General features: G+C 39.8%; 1 protein-coding gene across 1 annotated transcript in view; it reads right to left on the bottom strand.

The window, feature by feature from the left end:
• Positions 1-11704, bottom strand: part of CAB39 (calcium binding protein 39) — a 111366-nt gene extending 99662 nt beyond the window's left edge. The window contains exon 1 of the mRNA XM_044673284.1: positions 11497-11704. The gene's annotated coding sequence lies outside the window, so the exon portion shown is untranslated. The remainder of the gene's footprint in view (positions 1-11496) is intronic.
• Between the last annotated feature and the right edge of the window lie 394 nt (positions 11705-12098).

Genomic DNA, 12098 nt, shown 5'->3' with positions numbered 1-12098 from the left:
AGGTCCCTTCCAACTCAGATTCTAAGACTATGTCCTCAAAACAAATATTAAGTGATGTGATATATTTCTTAACAAGATTTCTTATAGGAGGGACATAGGTGTCTTATCAGCTTTCAGGGAATAAGGGGTTCACTAGATATGTTATTCCTTCAGTTAGTTATGCTCTGTCTCAATCACCTTGTCTTCTTTTGCATTTTAAAAATGCTTTCTTTTTCTGACCCTGATTTTCATACCTTCACTGTAAACAGAATCTTCTACATTCCAACTCCCTTAGGTGTGGGTGGATTCTAAGGCTCTCTTCCTGGTCCTCTTCTTTCTTTTCATGCTTGGGATTTCATCAACTCCCCTGAATTAAACAAACATTTCTATCTTGATGACTCCCATAGCTGCACAGTCTTTCTCTCTGACATGCCACATATCACCATACTCAAAACAAAATTGTGTCTTTCCTCCAAACTCAACCTTCCAAACTTCTCACCATCCTTCAAGCTCAAAACCTACGTCACCCTCACATCTTCACTCCTCTTTGCACCTATATCATCTTGCCATGTCCTGGCAAGTCTAAAACATCTCTTCTCACTTCAGGCCCCTCCTCTTCACTCACACAGCCACCACCAGATACAGGGGCCCTCATTACTTCTGGCCCTAGGCTCCGATAGGTAACAGCCTCCTAACTGTTCTCCCTGCCTCCAATCTCCCTCCCTTCTCCAATCTATCCTTCAGACAGCTGCCTAAGTGATATTCATAAAGCATACAGCTAATTATGTTATCCCCTTCTTCAGGAAGCTTCAAAGACTCCATATTATCTCAAGAATAAATTACAAACTCCTCTGTTTGCATTACAAGGCCTTCCTTCACAAAACAGATTCTAGCCCATTTCTGCTGACTGATTTCAAGTGACCTGGGCTCCTGCTCATACACTTCACTTTCTAGTCAATCTGGACTACTATTTGCTAGACCCCCTCTAGGACATGCCATCTCCCTCCCTGCTTTCCCATTCCTGCTCTACCTCCATACTTCTTCCACCTCGTGGCATCCTTGGCTCCCTTCAAAGGCTACCTTTTCCAAGACTTTTCAAGATTCCTAAAATTGGTGTCACCCCATTCAAATGACTTTGTACCTATTTTACAGACTCTTTATTTACTTATCTGTTTACATGTTGGTTTCTCCAGCCCTTTACCCTAGCCCCTGTAGAAATGTGAGATCTCTGAGAGACAGAATGGCTTCTTTTCTTCCTTCCTTCCTTTCTTTCTTTTTTGGGAGGAAGGGCACTTGATGGTCTTTGTATCCTCAGAGGCTCGCAGGTCCTGGAACAGTGGCACATAGTAGGTACTCAAAGTTGGTTGAATTGAATTCTTTTCTATCTCCCATCCTTCCTCTTCCTGTTCTCCAATTGTTTTAACCCCAACTTTGATTCTAAGATTTCAGTACCTTTTCAATTATCCTTGAATCTGGTTTAGTTAGAGTCAAATACACAGATAGCTCTAAAATCCCCAGAGCCAAACAGAGTAGAGAAGGCAGGGAAGCACCTGAACAACTGTTAACATTCAGTACTGACTTGGATGCACTTCCCAAAATGATAACAGTCTGCTCTTGAACCATCTGCCTAGAACAGACATGAAGACTAATGCTGTCTCTAGCCTCTCTTTCTCTCTCTCACACACATTTTCATTTTATTCACATTACCAAAAATAAAGCAATACTATGAAGTAACATAATCTCCAGCCACCTGTCAAACTAAGAGAAAACAAATTTCACTCAGTCATAAGCCAGAAGGGGAGCCTTCATTCACTGTGTTCCTTCTCATGGAAGCCACACCAAGGTCATAGTCCAAGCCAAAGAGAGAGGAAGTAGCAGAGGATAAGAGAAGCAAAAAGAACTTACATCTTTATTTGAGGGAAACACCATTATTAAATAGTAGAGAAGATAAAACTGCTCATGAAAGATTTTATATGTGTGCTACAATTATTCTGACTGAATTATTTCATTTTTGCTTATTGTTATGAAAATTACAAACTCATATTCTACTTATAATTCTTCTTCCTTAGACACCAGATTTAAAACATGCATCAAAAGACCTAGAGCCTAAGAAAAATCATACCATGCTTTCCTATCACTATGCAACCTTGGGTGAATTACTTCTACTTTTTGGGACTCATCTTGAGAGTGGATATGATGGTGTCTCTAGGGTCCCTGATAGCTCTTAAATACAATTCTCCTTTGTTACAAAGCCTGTAGAATAAGACTTTAGCTGTATTGTTTATTCCACTTCTCAACCTAAATAACCAAAAAGTTCTGTTTACAAATTCCTTTACCTCACAGACTATCGTGACTATCAGTGTTATCAAACAGAAGGAATTCTTAAATGAACTGAAATCTTAGATCAAAGTTGGGATTAAAAGAAAAGGGTAAGGCCTGGAACCTGTGAGTCTCGAAACTATCTAAAGTTCTGCTATCTTGTAGAATTGAANATATATATATATATTTCTTTTGTTCTTGCCACAGAGAGAAGGGAAACTATGCCACAGAGAGAAGGGAAAGGTGAGGTTTCTTGGCTGACTTGGGCTGTATCTCAAAAAAGAACTGGCACTGAATTGGGAACACACAAGAGGGGAGGGGGAGAACACAATAAAATCCATAATAATAATAATAATAAATTCAATTGAAATAACATTCATTACTGACTTCACATCTACATGAAGCTTTGGGAACACAAGAATGAAATAAGGCACAAACTTAAGGTTAGGGATGCTCCAGGAGAACAAATGTCAAACAAAAAAAGTTTCCAAATGGAAAAGGGTAAAGTGCCAAAAGAGATCCATTTTAAAATACATTTGGCAGACTTCAGTCCTGCCTATATGAGTTAAAACTGCCTCCCAATGTGAGCTGTCCTCAAATGGAATGTATTTTCAGAATGAAATGAATTCTTCATCACTGAAGACAAGAAGTGGCAGCTGACAACCATGTTTCAGGGAATTCTCCTTCAGAGAAGAGTAGAATGATCACTAAGGTCCCTTCCAACTCAGATTCTAAGACTATGTCCTCAAAACAAATATTAAGTGATGTGATATATTTCTTAACAAAATTTCTTATAGGAGGGACATAGGTGTCTTATCAGCTTTCAGGGAATAAGGGGTTCACTAGATATGTTATTCCTTCAGTTAGTTATGCTCTGTCTCAATCACCTTGTCTTCTTTTGCATTTTAAAAATGCTTTCTTTTTCTGACCCTGATTTTCATACCTTCACTGTAAACAGAATCTTCTACATTCCAACTCCCTTAGGTGTGGGTGGATTCTAAGGCTCTCTTCCTGGTCCTCTTCTTTCTTTTCATGCTTGGGATTTCATCAACTCCCCTGAATTAAACAAACATTTCTATCTTGATGACTCCCATAGCTGCACAGTCTTTCTCTCTGACATGCCACATATCACCATACTCAAAACAAAATTGTGTCTTTCCTCCAAACTCAACCTTCCAAACTTCTCACCATCCTTCAAGCTCAAAACCTACGTCACCCTCACATCTTCACTCCTCTTTGCACCTATATCATCTTGCCATGTCCTGGCAAGTCTAAAACATCTCTTCTCACTTCAGGCCCCTCCTCTTCACTCACACAGCCACCACCAGATACAGGGGCCCTCATTACTTCTGGCCCTAGGCTCCGATAGGTAACAGCCTCCTAACTGTTCTCCCTGCCTCCAATCTCCCTCCCTTCTCCAATCTATCCTTCAGACAGCTGCCTAAGTGATATTCCTAAAGCATACAGCTAATTATGTTATCCCCTTCTTCAGGAAGCTTCAAAGACTCCATATTATCTCAAGAATAAATTACAAACTCCTCTGTTTGCATTACAAGGCCTTCCTTCACAAAACAGATTCTAGCCCATTTCTGCTGACTGATTTCAAGTGACCTGGGCTCCTGCTCATACACTTCACTTTCTAGTCAATCTGGACTACTATTTGCTAGACCCCCTCTAGGACATGCCATCTCCCTCCCTGCTTTCCCATTCCTGCTCTACCTCCATACTTCTTCCACCTCGTGGCATCCTTGGCTCCCTTCAAAGGCTACCTTTTCCAAGACTTTTCAAGATTCCTAAAATTGGTGTCACCCCATTCAAATGACTTTGTACCTATTTTACAGACTCTTTATTTACTTATCTGTTTACATGTTGGTTTCTCCAGCCCTTTACCCTAGCCCCTGTAGAAATGTGAGATCTCTGAGAGACAGAATGGCTTCTTTTCTTCCTTCCTTCCTTTCTTTCTTTTTTGGGAGGAAGGGCACTTGATGGTCTTTGTATCCTCAGAGGCTCGCAGGTCCTGGAACAGTGGCACATAGTAGGTACTCAAAGTTGGTTGAATTGAATTCTTTTCTATCTCCCATCCTTCCTCTTCCTGCTCTCCAATTGTTTTAACCCCAACTTTGATTCTAAGATTTCAGTACCTTTTCAATTATCCTTGAATCTGGTTTAGTTAGAGTCAAATACACAGATAGCTCTAAAATCCCCAGAGCCAAACAGAGTAGAGAAGGCAGGGAAGCACCTGAACAACTGTTAACATTCAGTACTGACTTGGATGCACTTCCCAAAATGATAACAGTCTGCTCTTGAACCATCTGCCTAGAACAGACATGAAGACTAATGCTGTCTCTAGCCTCTCTTTCTCTCTCTCTCACACACATTTTCATTTTATTCACATTACCAAAAATAAAGCAATACTATGAAGTAACATAATCTCCAGCCACCTGTCAAACTAAGAGAAAACAAATTTCACTCAGTCATAAGCCAGAAGGGGAGCCTTCATTCACTGTGTTCCTTCTCATGGAAGCCACACCAAGGTCATAGTCCAAGCCAAAGAGAGAGGAAGTAGCAGAGGATAAGAGAAGCAAAAAGAACTTACATCTTTATTTGAGGGAAACACCATTATTAAATAGTAGAGAAGATAAAACTGCTCATGAAAGATTTTATATGTGTGCTACAATTATTCTGACTGAATTATTTCATTTTTGCTTATTGTTATGAAAATTACAAACTCATATTCTACTTATAATTCTTCTTCCTTAGACACCAGATTTAAAACATGCATCAAAAGACCTAGAGCCTAAGAAAAATCATACCATGCTTTCCTATCACTATGCAACCTTGGGTGAATTACTTCTACTTTTTGGGACTCATCTTGAGAGTGGATATGATGGTGTCTCTAGGGTCCCTGATAGCTCTTAAATACAATTCTCCTTTGTTACAAAGCCTGTAGAATAAGACTTTAGCTGTATTGTTTATTCCACTTCTCAACCTAAATAACCAAAAAGTTCTGTTTACAAATTCCTTTACCTCACAGACTATCGTGACTATCAGTGTTATCAAACAGAAGGAATTCTTAAATGAACTGAAATCTTAGATCAAAGTTGGGATTAAAAGAAAAGGGTAAGGCCTGGAACCTGTGAGTCTCGAAACTATCTAAAGTTCTGCTATCTTGTAGAATTGAAAGGTTCACATAGATTGAATGTGGTCAAAATTAGGCTGAAACTCAGGTGTGCTCCTGGCTCCAAAGGCAGATCTCTCTCCACTATCCACTGCTTGACTGACTTATTTCAAAGAACTCTTAACACAGTGCGAATGTACCTTTTAAATATCAATGTAAACTGTGCGTGCAAATGTTTAAGAAATTAGTTTTAAAAATCAATGAGCAGGATAGCAGTTAGGTGGCTCAGCGGATTGAGAGACAGGCCTGGAGATGGGAGGTCTTGGGTTCAGATCTGACCTCAGATACTTCCTAGCTATGTGATTCTGGGCAAATTCACTTAAATCTCTATTGCCTAACCCTTACTGCTCTTCTGCCTTGGAAGCAGTGTTGATTCTAAAGTGGAAGGGAAGGGCTAAAAAAAAAAGATTGTAGAGATTATAAAGGCAAGTAATTCTCTCAACTATAACAGGAAGGGATTAGACACCTCAATGGCTTCTAAGGCCTCTTCCCACCAAAGCTCAATGATCCTACTATCATTAAATCAATGCCTGGGTACTGGATACACCAAGGATCTGAAATATTCTATAATAAAACATCAAACAAGGAGCAAATTCTTGAGGGTTCTATTCTTACTTCTTTTGTGAAGGATAAGCACTGCTACATTTCAAATGTAATGCCTTGATCAAAGGAGAGAACCCAGAGGGTTGAGCTTTGAGCTTAGTAGAATTTATTTCTTCTACTCCATTAGACCTGATGACAAGTCAAGCCCTGGGAGCAGCTCCTCCCACACCACAACGACCCAGGACGTAGAACTTCAGTGACACAACCTGAGTCATTATAGAAAAATGCAAGTGTCAAACATATTAAGATTTACTTATGGTCACTAATGGATTTAATCAAGGCAGAACATTTTTTTAGATTTTATTTTATTTTTTAATTTTTTTCCATGGTTACATGATTCTTGTTGTCTCTCTCCTCTCTTCACTCCCTTCCTGGAGTTAACAAGCAATTCCATTGGGTAATACATACATTATCTCTCAAAACTATTTCCATATTATTTATTTTTGTAATGAATCTTTTAAAACCAAAACCCCAAATCACATACCCATGTAAACAAGTAATAAATCATATGTTTTCTTCTGGATTTCTACTCCCACAGGTCTTTCTCTAGTCATGGATACCATTCTTTCTCATAAGTTCCTCAGAATTGTCCTAGATCATTGCATTACCATTAGTAGCAAAGTCAATTACATTTGATTATCCCACAATGTTTCAGTTATGTTTTCCTGGTTCTGCTTATTTCACTCCACATCAGTTGATGAGGTCTTTCCAGTTCTTACAGAAATCAATCGATTCATCATTTCTTATAGTACAATAGTATTCTATCACCATCATATACCACAATTTGTTCAAAGGCAAAACATTTTGTAGAAGGGCAGAAATAGCACTCAACTGGGAATCAGGAAATGTAAGAACTACTCCCTACTTCCTCTGCCACCATCTATGGCACTAGCTAACCAGTGACAAGTCACTTCACCTCTGGGTCCATTTCTTCATCTATAAAATCTATAAAAAGAGGTTGGGCCAGATTCTCTATCTAGTTCTAAGGTTCCTGGTATTTCTATTATTTGATGATCCTACAAATTAGGTTTAACAAGAGAAACAGAAAATGAATATTTCTAATGAATCAGCTCATTTGCCTTCTCTGCATCTCTATACTAACTGAGTTTTGGCATGGCCTTTTTCATTAGGAAGAGAAGGGTGAGAAGTTAAAGGTGATACATACTATACCACAAAGTTAACACTACACTTTAAAGAGTAAGCAACAGTTCAAAATGTACACAAGATTTTTATAGGAGCAACTTAACTAAAATCAAACTGAGACACAAATGTACAATTTGTTTCCCGGGCAAAAGATTTTATCCAAAAATATGAATAAATTCTATGCTCTCAAAATTTCTTGGCATAATCACACATTGACAGTCAATGAAATCACTTATTAATATGATATAACAGGTATGGTACCTTATCCTTTCTAACATTTTATTGGTCCTCAATAAGTCTGTCCAAGCTTTTTATTCACCCCTTTCAAGAAACGCTGGGGATACAAATGAAAAAGTAAGTTTGTCTGAAAATACTTAAGCATAGTCATACAAATCTACCACTTGAAAAATTGTGCCAATGTTTAAAGTTAGACATTATCTTAGATTTCTTGGTTTCCTTAAAGACTCCTCCTCTAAGAGGCCTTTCCTGGTAGTCATTCCACCCCACCCAAGCTAGTGCTATCTTATCCAAGGTTTCTTTCATCTATTTTGTGTTTTATCTTTTATGTTCAGATTTATATATGTCAGTTCTTCCATTAGAATGCCCACTTCATGCAGGCAGGGAATGTTTTTGCTTTTTCACTGGATACCCAGTGCTTAGCAGCCTAAGTTCTTAATAAATGTTTGTTCATTAGCTGACATCAACAGCTGAAATAACTCTGCAGACATCAGCCTGTACTCCAGTGCCAACTTGAAATTTGGTGTAATAGAGACAACTCCCTCTTCTGGAGGGCACTCTATGTCTGTAGGGCTGAATCATTATTGCCTTCTATCCTTCACCTTCTCTATCTGTTCAACTGGCTAACTACAGCAGCAATCTCCTTGTCATCTTCTCAAACCTCTCAAAGACAAAAAGAATAGAAAGCTCAGTGGGGGAGGAAGTGACCCACGTGGGGAGCTCAGTAAATGCCAGAGTGAGTTATTAATGGCAAGCTGACAAGCTTTCCCATCCCCCATATCCCAAGATATGTATTCCATCCTAGCCATATATCCATCTGGTTCAAAAAAATGTTAGCTTCCATTTCTCTAACATCTGCCAGTATGGGCTCTTCCATCAATCATTAAGAGCTCTTGAAGAACAGGATCAAGAAAAGCAACTACTTCAAGCATGCTTCTGCCTCCCTATATCATTCTGAATACACTAGATTCAGAAATTCACAATTCACTCTACTCTTGCTTTCAGGCTGGGAAAGCAAGCAAGTAAGAGAGTGACCAGAGAGTAAGTGAAATAATTATTAGTAGAGGCGGTATTAACCCCCTGAAGAGTAAAGAGGACGGCATTAGCATCAGAACACCTGGGCCTCAAGGGCTGCTTTTGGCATATGCCAGCTACATGACCACAGGCAAGTCCCTTAGTTTCCAGGTGTCCCAGGCACCTCTCTCAAATTTTAGATTACCAACAAAGTACTTGATGGGAGTTCCCACACCAGGTGTTCACTACACTAATGAAATCACAGGTTAAAAGGGGCTGAGAACAAGAACCAACCAATCTGCATAAGTCCCCCAATATCAGCTTTACTCTCTCCTCCCAAGATGACTGAATTATTATGCATGTGTGCACACAACGTAGACCTACAAACATAAGTCAGTGCTCTAAAGCTCAGAGATCTAGCCTGCACCACTCCCCAGGAAACAAAATGAGTCATAAGGAATTTAACACATGGGTTTAAAAAGTTGTACCTCTCCCAGCCCCCACCATTTTATCAGCTCACCAATGTTTAACCAGCTCCACCCACCTATACTAAAGTGTCACATTCTTATTTCTGAAAAGCACACTCTAGTTCATCCACAAAGTCAAACTCACTAAAAAGTATGGTGAAAAGAAGCTACGAAAGAGATGTTTTAAAAATTCATCTTTAAGTAGTATAGAAAAGAAGACTTGAAATATGAGAAAAGTGAAGAACAAGAAAAAGACTCAAAGGGGTAACTAGAAAAAGAGCATCATTCCATCTCTAGTTTTGTTTTAGGACTTGACAATTAGACTAATTTGTATGGTTGGGCATTGGGACATGAATACTGTTGTTGAGTATATCTGGGATGGAATGACAAAAATATTCACAATTCTCTACTAGTGAGAATACTTCTCATAAATATGCCCCAAAAGGAAAGGGGTTAAATTGAAAAACATTTTAAAAATATTCAAAAGCAATAAAGGTTATTTTGTAGTAAATATGGACATTTACAGGATGCTTAACGAGATCATTCCAACAGTTAAAACTAAACAATAGTACTGTCAAGCATTAACCAATAAAGTTTCTTAAAAGCTTTAAAATGGTATTTTTAAACTAAGTTCAAAATATTATATCTAAATTGTATTTTCTACACTCCTTTCATATCAGCAGTTTACCCAATTTAAACAAATAAGTTCAGCTCAAATTAGCATTAATGATTTTTTAAAATGTCAGCTTATAATTTAACATCACGATACTGTAGTTTGATATGTCATGAACTCAAATGAACTACCTCAAAATTAAACTACAAACTTGCTTCACTGTTCAAATAATTAATCATTTAATTTTCCCCAGATAAAATTTTAAAATATGAATATTTCTAAATGTGTCTAAGAGTAAAGTCAAATAAATTCTAATTAGTTTCACCACAACTCTCTAAATTTTTTCATTTTAAGATTTCATTTTAAGGCACAAAAATGGACTGAGGTATAATTTTAGTACTTTAACCTATATGGTAACCCTATTTAGAAAGATCTTTAAAAAAAGGAAATACCCTCCCATCTAAATATACATTTAATGGTCTTACAAAGTAGGGTTTTTATGGCTCCACAGTCCTTGATTAGGTGGTCAAGATAAAAAAAAAAAAATCCCAAAATCCAAATCTTTATAGATAAGGAAAAAGGGAAGTTATTTCCAAGCCTCACTGTACCCAGCAATATCAGTCTGATTTCATAAACATCAAAATCCAAAGGTTTTCAGAGAGCTTTAAGGGCATTTCTTCTCGGTCCTGTCAAAAAACAAATTTTCTACTTACTAATCATCACTAAACAGCTCAAAGACAACCCACTACCATGAAACTCCCTTTCTAAGCTCGTCTATTTGCTAATTATATGCTGAAGGCTCAAGATTTTTAAATCTAAGCACCAACTTTATTAACTTTCACTTTTAACATGGAACTACAAACTCACTTTACATTCAAAGTAAATTTAAAATGTTGATCTTCTTGGTACAAAAATTCCATATTTGAAATTTTATACTAGAATAAAATATCCATAATAACAAGCAGATACAAATGCAACCACACAAGAGACCAGATAGAGCTCAGTAATTCAAAAGCTTACAGACCAATTCTTGTAAGTAATTGATATCTTTTAGTAAAAAAAGGAACAAAGGTGGGGGTTAAGCAAAAGACTATATTTATATATAAACTTTCCTACAATTCCACAAGAGCCTAACATTCTTCAGTAAACACTAGGTAAACAACTCAGCCCGGACAAAGTAATTTGAATGTAAACTGAGAAGGTGGTTTAGGGGATCAAAAGTATGATCAGACTGCATTGCTTTCAATATATTACTTCTTTATTTAAATGAGAAAATGTCAGCTTGGGTCTGGGTCTGTCTCCCTGCTTAAACGAATTTAGGAAACACCACACTAAGTGCAAGGTAAGAAGGATAATAGAAAAATACAAATCATCTCAGCCCTCAAGCAGCCTACTTTTTCCACACCCCCCTCTCCCCCCCAGGGCCAGGCTGGGAAACCTGAGGCCATTTAGTCTATGATCTCTAGGACATCCCTGACAAGTGGTCATCTGCCCTATCTGTTTGAAGACCTCCTCTGCCTAGACCACAGCTTTTACTCCTCATTAGTTGTTGAGAAATGAAACTGAATAGACCGTCATGCACAATTAATCAGCGGGCCAACAGTTCATTTGTTCAATCCAGAGAAGAAAGGGAGGGAAAGAGGTAGGAAGGAAAGGAGGAAAGAGAAAAAACGATAAAAAGAATGGGAGAGGAAGGGAGAAGAAAAGAGGAAGGAGGAAGAGAGGGAAGAAGGGAAAAAGAGAAAGAGGAAGGGAGGGAAGGAGGAAGGAAAGAGAAAAAATAAGAATGAAAGAGGAGGAAGGAAGGGAGGGAGAGAGGAAGGAAGGAAGGAAGGAGAGAAACAAGGAGCTTCCTGCCCTAAAAATCAGAGGTCCCAGTTTGGGTGGGACAGAGGCAGTGAAATGGAGAGAGAAACTCCCAAGGCCGTGGAAAGGCCACTTACCCCGGCACCAGCTCTAGACCTATCACCCCATGATCTCCCAGCGGCGTGTCCGTGTGTCCTGGGTGCCCGTGGCTCAGTCCCAGCGCCTGCCTGCGCCCCTGTCACTATGTGTTCGTATGTCCGCGCCCCTGTCACTATGTGTCCGTGTGTCTGCGCCCCTGTCACTATGTGTTGCGGCGCAGTGCTGTCACTATGTGTCTCTGGGCGGCCCCGCCTGTCCTGTGCGTGTCTCTCATGTCTCGTGTCTCTGTCTCCCGTGGGTGTCTCTCCCTGCCGGCCCTCCCCCGGGTCTGCCTCGCTCCAGCCCCGGCCCAACAAAGGCTCCACTTTTCCCAGCTCCCCCTGACCTCCCCTGCGGCGCCCAGGTCTCGGGCCTCGGGCGGGTCTCTCGGCGAAGGGGGGGGAGGGCCGGGGCGGGCCCCATCACGGCGGGGAGCGCGGAAGCGGCCGGGCCGAGCGGTCACTCACCGGGCTAAGGCCGGCCGGGCCGGACCGGGCAGCTCCTTCGCGGTGGCCTGACCGGACTCTCCGAGCTGCTCGGGTTCCTCCTCTTCCTCCTCCTCCTCGTCCCCGCCGCCGTCCCCGGCCCCGTCCCCGGCCCC

This window comes from Gracilinanus agilis, chromosome 4 (assembly GCF_016433145.1).
Source record: "Gracilinanus agilis isolate LMUSP501 chromosome 4, AgileGrace, whole genome shotgun sequence".
Lineage (NCBI taxonomy): Eukaryota > Metazoa > Chordata > Mammalia > Didelphimorphia > Didelphidae > Gracilinanus > Gracilinanus agilis.
The sequence above is the reverse complement of the archived record's forward strand: the minus strand, read 5'-3'. Positions and strand labels throughout refer to the sequence as shown.